Source organism: Lucilia cuprina, chromosome 3 (assembly GCF_022045245.1).
Source record: "Lucilia cuprina isolate Lc7/37 chromosome 3, ASM2204524v1, whole genome shotgun sequence".
Classification (NCBI taxonomy): Eukaryota; Metazoa; Arthropoda; class Insecta; order Diptera; family Calliphoridae; genus Lucilia; species Lucilia cuprina.
In genome coordinates this window covers 15,087,363-15,096,408 of record NC_060951.1, presented here as the reverse complement: position 1 = coordinate 15,096,408, position 9,046 = coordinate 15,087,363, and the positions used below count along the sequence as shown (strand labels likewise).

At 29.6% G+C, this 9,046-nt stretch overlaps 1 long non-coding RNA gene across 1 annotated transcript; it reads right to left on the bottom strand.

Annotated features, from left to right (window-relative positions):
* Window positions 1–7,797: 7,797 nt before the first annotated feature.
* On the bottom strand, window positions 7,798–8,632 carry LOC124419090. The gene is made up of 2 exons (XR_006940395.1): window positions 7,990–8,632; window positions 7,798–7,925 (listed from the first exon to the last, which is right to left on the bottom strand). It is a non-coding gene; the product is annotated as an uncharacterized LOC124419090 (long non-coding RNA).
* Window positions 8,633–9,046: the final 414 nt, after the last annotated feature.

Here is a 9,046-nt window from a genome sequence, read left to right as displayed (position 1 = left end):
TAATAGAACAGACTGGTTTTGACTGGTATGAAATCCACAGAATTTTCTGAATGTTGTAAATGAAGAATCGAGTGATGTCGATTATTGCATATATAACAATTATTATTTATTTTGCAACTTTTGGCAGTATGTGTCCTCGAAAGACAATTAGTGCAGAAGTTATGCTCATTCACTGTTGAAATTCTATCAGATATTGAAAAACTTTTAAAACGACGACAATTTCGCAAGTAGTGGGACTGATTAGGACATAAAATACAAGAAATTTTTGCGGAAGAATTGTGAGATTGCAATGAAGATTCCTTATTAGTGGAGTTTGTACCTTTAATTTCTTGAAGACATTGCAAAGTCAGAATTCTTTCCTTCAGAAAATTATCTAAATCTTTCCATGAAGATAAACTTAATTTGTCCTTAATGCCCTGTTCCCATAAAATAATTGTTGAACAAGGTAGACGTTGAATACACATAAACACGATAATTGGGTCCCAATTATCTGTAGGCACATTATAAATAGAAAGTGCCGTAAGAAAACTATCTATTCCGCGCTGTAAGGTTTTGAGTGCTGTGATCGACTCCTTGTCAGGAAAACTAAATAAAAGCTTTAGTTGGTTTTGTACCAACATACGAGGATTCTTATATGTATTCCTTAAATCACGCCAGGCTAACTCAAAACTATTATTATTTAATGGATATCTTGAAACGATTGTTTTAGCTTCACCCTCGGTTATCCGTATTAAATGGCAAAGACGTTCTATATTGCTAAGCCTCGAGCTATTAATGTAAATTGCGGTAAATAAATCCCTAAAAGCGGGCCAAGAAACATAATCCCCTACGAAAGAGTCGATATCGCATGAAGGGAGCGTCAGATTATGCTCTGAATTATCGGAATTCAAATTCGCTGTTGGAAGTTCATTAGTTTTTGAAGCGGATTCCAAAGTTCTTATTTTTTTAGAAATAGATCCTCCGCATTCAATATATTCATAAAATGTGGCTTGATATTTTTCCGCTACCACTTTAAATTCACTAGACTCTAGAGTGTTAAGACATACTTCGTACGTCGAATTAACTTTGTCCCAAAGTCTTTCTAACTCCCGTTTCCGAATCTCCAACTTAAAAACGTCATGCAATTCATCATCTAAATTATCAAACCTCACGCAGTATGCAACGAGAGCATCCGATGCTCTAATAAACGCATTTAGTGATGTGACCGACATTTTTATACCCTTCACCTTCGTGAGAATGGTATATATTAGTTTGTCATTCCGTTTGTAATTTCTATAATATAATTTTCCGACCATATAAAGTATATATATTCTTGATCCTTATAGATAGCGGAGTCGATTAAGCCATGTCCGTCTGTCTGTTGAAATCAGTTTTTAGAGGACCCCAGATATCGGCGAGATCCAAATCTTCAATAATTCTATTAGACATGCTTACGAGAAGATGGCTATTTAAAATCAGCAAAATCGGTCGGTAAATAACGAAGATATGAGTAAAAATCCGAGACAACCTCTGAAAATTTCATCAAAAAATTGTTAAAAAAGCAACAAAAACACTGTACATAGAAAAAGATGTACACGTGTGTGTGTAGATGTATTTGGTTTTATTCAGCTGTGTATTTTTTTGTATGTTTGGAATCCAAACATACAAAAAATACACAGCAAAAAAATATGGTTTGCATTTTTTGTTAAAATAAAATAATTTTCCCTTTTGTTTTGCAAATATATTTTTTAATGAATAGGAAAAAAGTATTTAAAACGTTTTCAATTATATGAGAGTAGATTGTGAGTTATTGTACAATAATTTTTATGCGAATAATGTAAGTTTGAAATTTAAAACTAACACAAATTTTTTCCAAGTGCTTTTTAAAACAATTTTTTTTACGATAAACAAAAACAAAATCTACGTCTCGTCAATGTTTACCAGCAATGAATCAGAGGTCGAAATCGACCGGCTTCAAGTCGGAGCTTAGCCGCCGCCGAACTATATTTAGTTGCTTGAGCCGCCGCCGAAACATTCGGCTTAAATCGACTCAAATTTTTTTAATGTTTTTATTAACTAGACTGTAAGATTAATTATGTTTAAAGTACACTATGGTGAAGGGTATATAAGATTCGGCACAGCCGAATATAGCACTCCTACTTGTTTAATATTTAAAATTTGTAATAGAAATAGATGAATTAATAACTCGATATTAAACTACGAATTGACTACAGAATTTCTATCAACAAACTTGATAATAGTCAAACTGACCGACCGTAGGGTACCCAATATAAGGGAAGAACAAGAATACACCGTAATGTATTTTGCTGGTAGAATATACAAATGGAAATCTGTAAACAAACAAACGCACAAAAGAAAATGTAAGAAAACACTAATTTAAAATAAGATCAACAATATCGCTTTAAATTTTTGTCCGTAGGATCAAAAGAATTTAAATATATATTTTTTATATAAATTAAAGTTAAAATTAGTGCAAAATATCCACAAATACAAGTTAAACCAATTGAAAAATCACAAAAAATATGTGTGTGTGTTCGCGAAACAACTATAGAATTTTTTATCACTTGCTCACAATAGAAATATATTTACGTACCTTATTTCGTAAAAATTAATAATAAATATATCTTCGGTGGACTGTATGTTTTGCAAGGGCAGTCAGAAAATCCGGTTCGGTAGGACCAAATGTTCAGCTCCATCACAATTTTCCAAGATTTTATGAAAATAAAACAAAATATTTGCAAATTTAATGAGACGTAGATCTCTCTGTATTTATTATTATTTTACCTTGTAGTAGTAATAACGCCAAGAGTTGTTGACGATCAGAAAAGAAGTGTTTTTTACTGTACAAAAACGTAACGGTTTACTCGTTAGAATTTTCCAACAAATAGATATGAGGCGGCTCTTACAGCCGAAAGGCTCTTTACTTTAGGCGAACTGGCTAAAAGCGGTTATAGGATAAAGTGGTGCTGGGGTTCTATATTGAAGATCCAGAAGCAGAAATATACCACCGTTTACCAAATCATTACATAAACTTTCAGGCAGAAATACGATCAATAACGGAATGCGTAAATTGGATTAGAATAAATATGGCGCCCACAGGGCTTAATATATTTACCTTTAGCCAGAAGGCAATTTGGGTGATATCAGGAGATAGAATTTAATCTAATACCGTATTCTACTGTAAGAAAACTTTAACTGAATACTCTCCCAGAGGTAAGGTTCACATCATATGGGTACAACAAACTAAAGAGTAGTCGGTAACGAAAGAGCGTATGTAATAGCTTTAAAGGAAAGGGAGCTCGAGGCATTTAACCTGACAAACTCAAAACCAATTTGACGCAATAAAAGCTGAACTAAAAATATGGGTGAGAGCAAGACGAAAAATCTCCTCAAAATGAGCAAGTATGCCATGCAAGTAAGTAAGTGATAGTACTTATACTGAATGGACACACAGGATTACAAGCACATTTATGCAAAATTGAGAGCACAGTGAAACTCTGAAGCAGTTTATATGCCACTGTCTGGTATTTTTAAGCCTCCTAACTCTGAAACTAAAAGGGAACACAAGCAAAATTTTACGCTTTACATTTTTACGTGGTTCCTACCAAAACGCTTTATTTAACATCGATTTTGAATTACGGTATGTGGATTTAAATACTCAAATGACCAACACGTAATATTATTAGAAAATAAATTTGTTTTATTGCACACAGAAATGCAAAATAAAAAATATTTACCTGACATTAGAGCAATTGATAATTGAGCTGGATTAAAATCTTCAAGATATTTGCCTAAATAGGTGTTTAACACCCATGTTATTAGTTCATTTATCATAACAGTTAATAAAAAGTTTTAAAACGAAATAATTTATTGGTTTGTTTACTTCTTTAGCTGTATTTCATAAGTTATTCGAAATAAAAATATACGAAATACCAATGTTTTTAAATTAATTTTTAAGAAGATACTGACAGACGTGTAATAAATACAGGGTAACACATATGCGTTTGATAACATGAGGGCCTGTAAGGCAAATTTACATAAGGTGATATCAGCATTGTCAACTTAATAGTTTAATACCTATTTACACATCCACGAAATCTAGTACTTATGAGATTTTGAGCCAAATCTAGTTGATTTTTACTAGATTTCCCATACAAAACAAAATCTACTTCGTAACTAGATTTCGTTAAAATCTACTCAAAATTTAATATTTTTTAATGATCTGTTTTTTCCTAAATAATATTAAAAAAATACGACGCTACACAAGAAAAACGAGAAAAACAAAAAGAAACAAAAAAACTTTATTTGTCAACAAAATTTTATTAATTGAAAAACATGAATGAAAAGTTTATTTAAAATAGAAGGTAATATTATATTTAAATATCTAATTTTTTATTATAAATAAAATGTTAACAAATATCCAATTTTCAATTTCAAGAAATGTTCGAAAAATAAATCTTCCTAAATGCCAAAAATAATAAGTGTAAACGGTCTAGATTTTTGAAAAGATTTTAAACGAAATCTACTAGATGTGTAAATGGAGTATAAGCCATAGGGTATATAGAGCAGAAACACTACTGTCAAAAACCTAAGTCGTCTGAATGTATTAGTGCCTTAACAAACTGTCATCCTATACAAATGTCATCCAGTTATTACTGCTCATAACATTCATGATTATGTTTAGCATTACACCAACACTGTATGTTCAAAATTTTGGGTTTATTTTGATCATAGTAGATTATATTTAAACAGATATCTTTATTTTTGAGTTAAACCATGATGATATGGTGACATTCAGCCTAGAGGCTATTAGAGGCATGTTTTGGAGTTGTACTCTTCCACAATATATTAAAAACTTAAAACGTATAATAGCTGATATCTAAAACAATATATAGAAGACAAGTTTCCCCGAAAAATTTTCACCCTAGTATTATAAAAATATACTTGAGTTCCAATAAATTGAGTTAGCGATAGAAGAATGATTCCAATAATATAACTTGGAACGTTTAAATACAGATTCTTGTAACAAAAAATATTTTTAGATATCCCAAGGGGTATATTAAATCCCAATATCGAATATATTGGGTTTATTTTGATCATTGTAGATAATATTTAAACAGATATCTTTATTTTTGAGTTAAACCATAATGATATGGTGACATTCAGCCTAGAGGCTATTCGAGGCATGTTTTGGAGTTGTACACTTCCACAATATATTAAAAACTTAAAACGTATAATAGCTGATATCTAAAACAATATATAGAAGACAAGTTTCCCCGAAAAATTTTCACCCTAGTATTATAAAAATATACTTGAGTTCCAATAAATTGAATTAGCGATAGAAGAATGATTCCTATAATATAACTTGGAACGTTTAAATACAGATTCTTGTAACAAAAAATATTTTTAGATATCCCAAGGGGTATATTAAATCCCAATATCGAATTTTGGTTTTATCTCTGGAAAAAAGTAGAAAAAAATACAAATATTGCCAAAAATCGCCATTTTTTTACAACAACACTGTATGTTCAAAATTTTAGGTTTATTTTGATCATAGTAGATAATATTTAAACAGATATCTTTATTTTTGAGTTAAACCATAATGATATGGTGACATTCAGCCTAGAGGCTATTCGAGGCATGCTTTGGAGTTATACACTACCACAATATATTAAAAACTTAAAACGTATAATAGCTGATATCTAAAACAATATATAGAAGACAAGTTTCCCCGAAAATTTTCACCCTTGTATTATAAAAATATACTTGAGTTCCAATAAATTGAATTAGCGATAGAAGAATGATTCCAATAATATAACTTGGAACGTTTAAATACAGATTCTTGTAACAAAAAATATTTTTAGATATCCCAAGGGGTATATTAAATCCCAATATCGAATTTTGGTTTTATCTCTGGAAAAAAGTAGAAAAAAATACAAATATTGCCAAAAATATTACATAAAAAGATGGTACAAATACCCCAAAATTGTGGACCAAATGGTCCAAAAATATATCCATTCGGTTGACAGTTACCCCATAAAACAATTTTTAGCAAAAAAATATTCGATTCTAATTTTTTGTGTTTCTTATAATATAGTCAAATATGAAATACCAAAAAAAATCGTATACTTTTGTGAGGTAATTTTAGGGATTTTTTTAAATAAAGCTAAATTAATTTATGTAAATGTGAATTTTTAAAATGTTAAAAAGCGGGATATCAAAGCTAAGGACTGTCTAGACAGTTGAACAAATTAATTTATTAATTTTGCTACAAAATATGTTATTATACCTAAATTCGAATACCTTTGAGAGACACTGTATATATAACCTTCTCGCGACGTTGAAGGGTATAATTATTGCCAAGTTATGTACTAAAAAATCATATTTAGGTGGACAAATTAAATTTTAGCTTGAAACTGGACAATCATCAAAAAAGCTGGACAATCCAGCTAACTCCAGCCGGGCTGCAACCCTATATACAACCTTTTTAAACTAAACTAACTAAACATGACAGTAAATCCATAATAAAGTGGAACTTTAAAGATTCTAAGTTGTTATAAAAAGTATTACAAAAAAGTTGTTATATTAATTCTAACTTAAATATTAGTTTTAGTGATTAATGTTTATTAAACAAATGTAATTTCATTTTAATTGTTTTATAAAATATAGCATTATTAGAGTAAAATTATCTGAGTTGTGATAAAATCAGCATTTTATTTGCCTAGTGCAATAACCTAAACATAAAATGTAAAATTGTTCTGCAGACGTTTTGTTAATATGTACAAAATTTATTTCTGATTTTATCTCATTTATATGAAATTTTAATTACTTTTTCTCCTTTTTCAGCCAAAATTTCTTCGATATTTTTTTTTCCATTTAAATCTGTGAACCAATTTAAATTGTCTGCAATTATGTGATTATTGGAGCAGCCATCACATTTTACAATTACAACACCTTTTTGGTATGCTATTTTGGAGATTGTTTTCATATTTCTTCTTGAACAAATTTTACAGGTATAAAATAGTTGTAGATTTTTATTTAATTCTGCAGTAGAATCAGAATCATCGGTATTTTCCAAACTCTTTATATTATTTGGAACGAAAACTCTCTGTGCAAAATTCCTCCCTAGAACCATCAGCGAACAAAAATTGTGATGCAATAAATGGTGTCGTATCCTTATATTTCCAATTTTTAGCATTCCATTTCTTAGCAGCTTGCAGATTAAAGACATTTTGCTCCTTATCAAATATCAAAATACGGCCGTCCAAAAATTTATCACGTCTTGTATTTAATTCATGTATTATTATTTACGTGTAAAGATAACGTCACCGAATAGTTTTAATATTATTTATTAAAAACCGGCAATAAAACAATTTGGGAATTAAACACATGATTAAAATACCCATTAATAAAAAAACGATATAAATACCAAACGTCCGTCCAGATACCCTACAAGAACAGTGACAGTCATTTAACCGGTCATTTGACTGGCAAATCGATCAAAGTTTCCATCAAAAATTTCTATCTGTTTCTTAAGGGCAATATGTAAAAAGTGATGGAAACTTTTGTGTACATGTGATTTTGCATCACCCTCGCACTTATGAATTCTATCGATTTTAAAACATATATTTGAGCTGCTCACTCTTTTGCTTTTTACCAATCAAGGATGATGGAAATGTTAGTCACGATTGACTAATCATTCTTTATGGATATATCCATCACAGTTGATCGATCACACTTGATGAATTTATCCGTCAAATCTGACAGCTATGCCAATTTATAATAAAACACAATTTATTAACATTTTAAGACATATATTTTTAATTTTATTAATATACATAAATTAACTATCATTTCACCATTTTACATACCTCACAGAATGTAAAATCCTCCTATGCTCCTTTTAATTTGTGGAAATAAATTGTCTGTAAAGAAATGCATATAAATATTGAAATATTAAAATTAAAAGTAAATATGTATTCATATTACCACAAATAGATTAAACTCCGAAGTGTATATTCTCAGCTCCACTTCCTGCACCGTTTTTAAATTATAATAAATCTCTTTATTTTTAATAATGTTAGTCTCAATTTTTTTAATTTTTTGCTCCTTGATCTTTGGCTTTCACTGAAATAATTAATTTATGCGACGGAAAACACAGTAACAGTCAAATGTAGTTGTTTCACTCCTTCATATGCAAATGAAACCCTTTATCACACATTGAGTACATCAACAGTCATTTTACCGGTCATTTGACCGTCATTATTGATGGAATTATCCATTAACTATTTTTTTTTTTTGCAATTTTTAAAGAAAAATGTTGCAAGTGTGTTAGTAAAATCATTTTGTATGTGTTAGTTTCGGTCATACATTTCTTGTAGGGTAGTAACCAAAAATAGCAACGGCAGAGAAAAAAATTCGAGTTTTTGGGAATTAAGTGGCAACACCCCAGGGGAAAATAAATTGCTTATACCCCATTTACACATGACCGAAATCTACCAGATTTCATTTATACCGTTTTTACTTACTATTTTTGACATTTAGGAAGATTTCATTTTGCTAACACTTCTTGAAATTGTGTTTAATTGAAAAATTAGAAAAAGAAATACGTTATTTATTAAAATTTTATTTTTAATAAAAAAATTTATATTTATTTATAACACTACCTTTTATTTTAAATAAACTTTTCATTCATGTTTTTCAATTTATAAAAATTTTGTTGACATTTTATTTTTTTATTTCTTTTATTTTTCTCTTTTTTCTTGTGCAGCGTCGTATTTTTTATTTTTTAAAACAACTAGATTTTGAGTAGATTTTAACGAAATCTAGTTACGATGTAGATTTTGTTTTGTATGGGAAATCTAATTAAAATCAAATGGCTCGAAATCTCTTAGGTACTAGATTTTGTGCATGTGTAAATGGGGTTTTAGACGTGGTTCACACTGGCAAACATTTGTTGAAAAACTTTTGATTTTGCGTGTGAGAGAAAGAGATGGTTGATATTTCATTCTCTTTCTCTCACACACAAAAATCAAAAGTTTCCCAA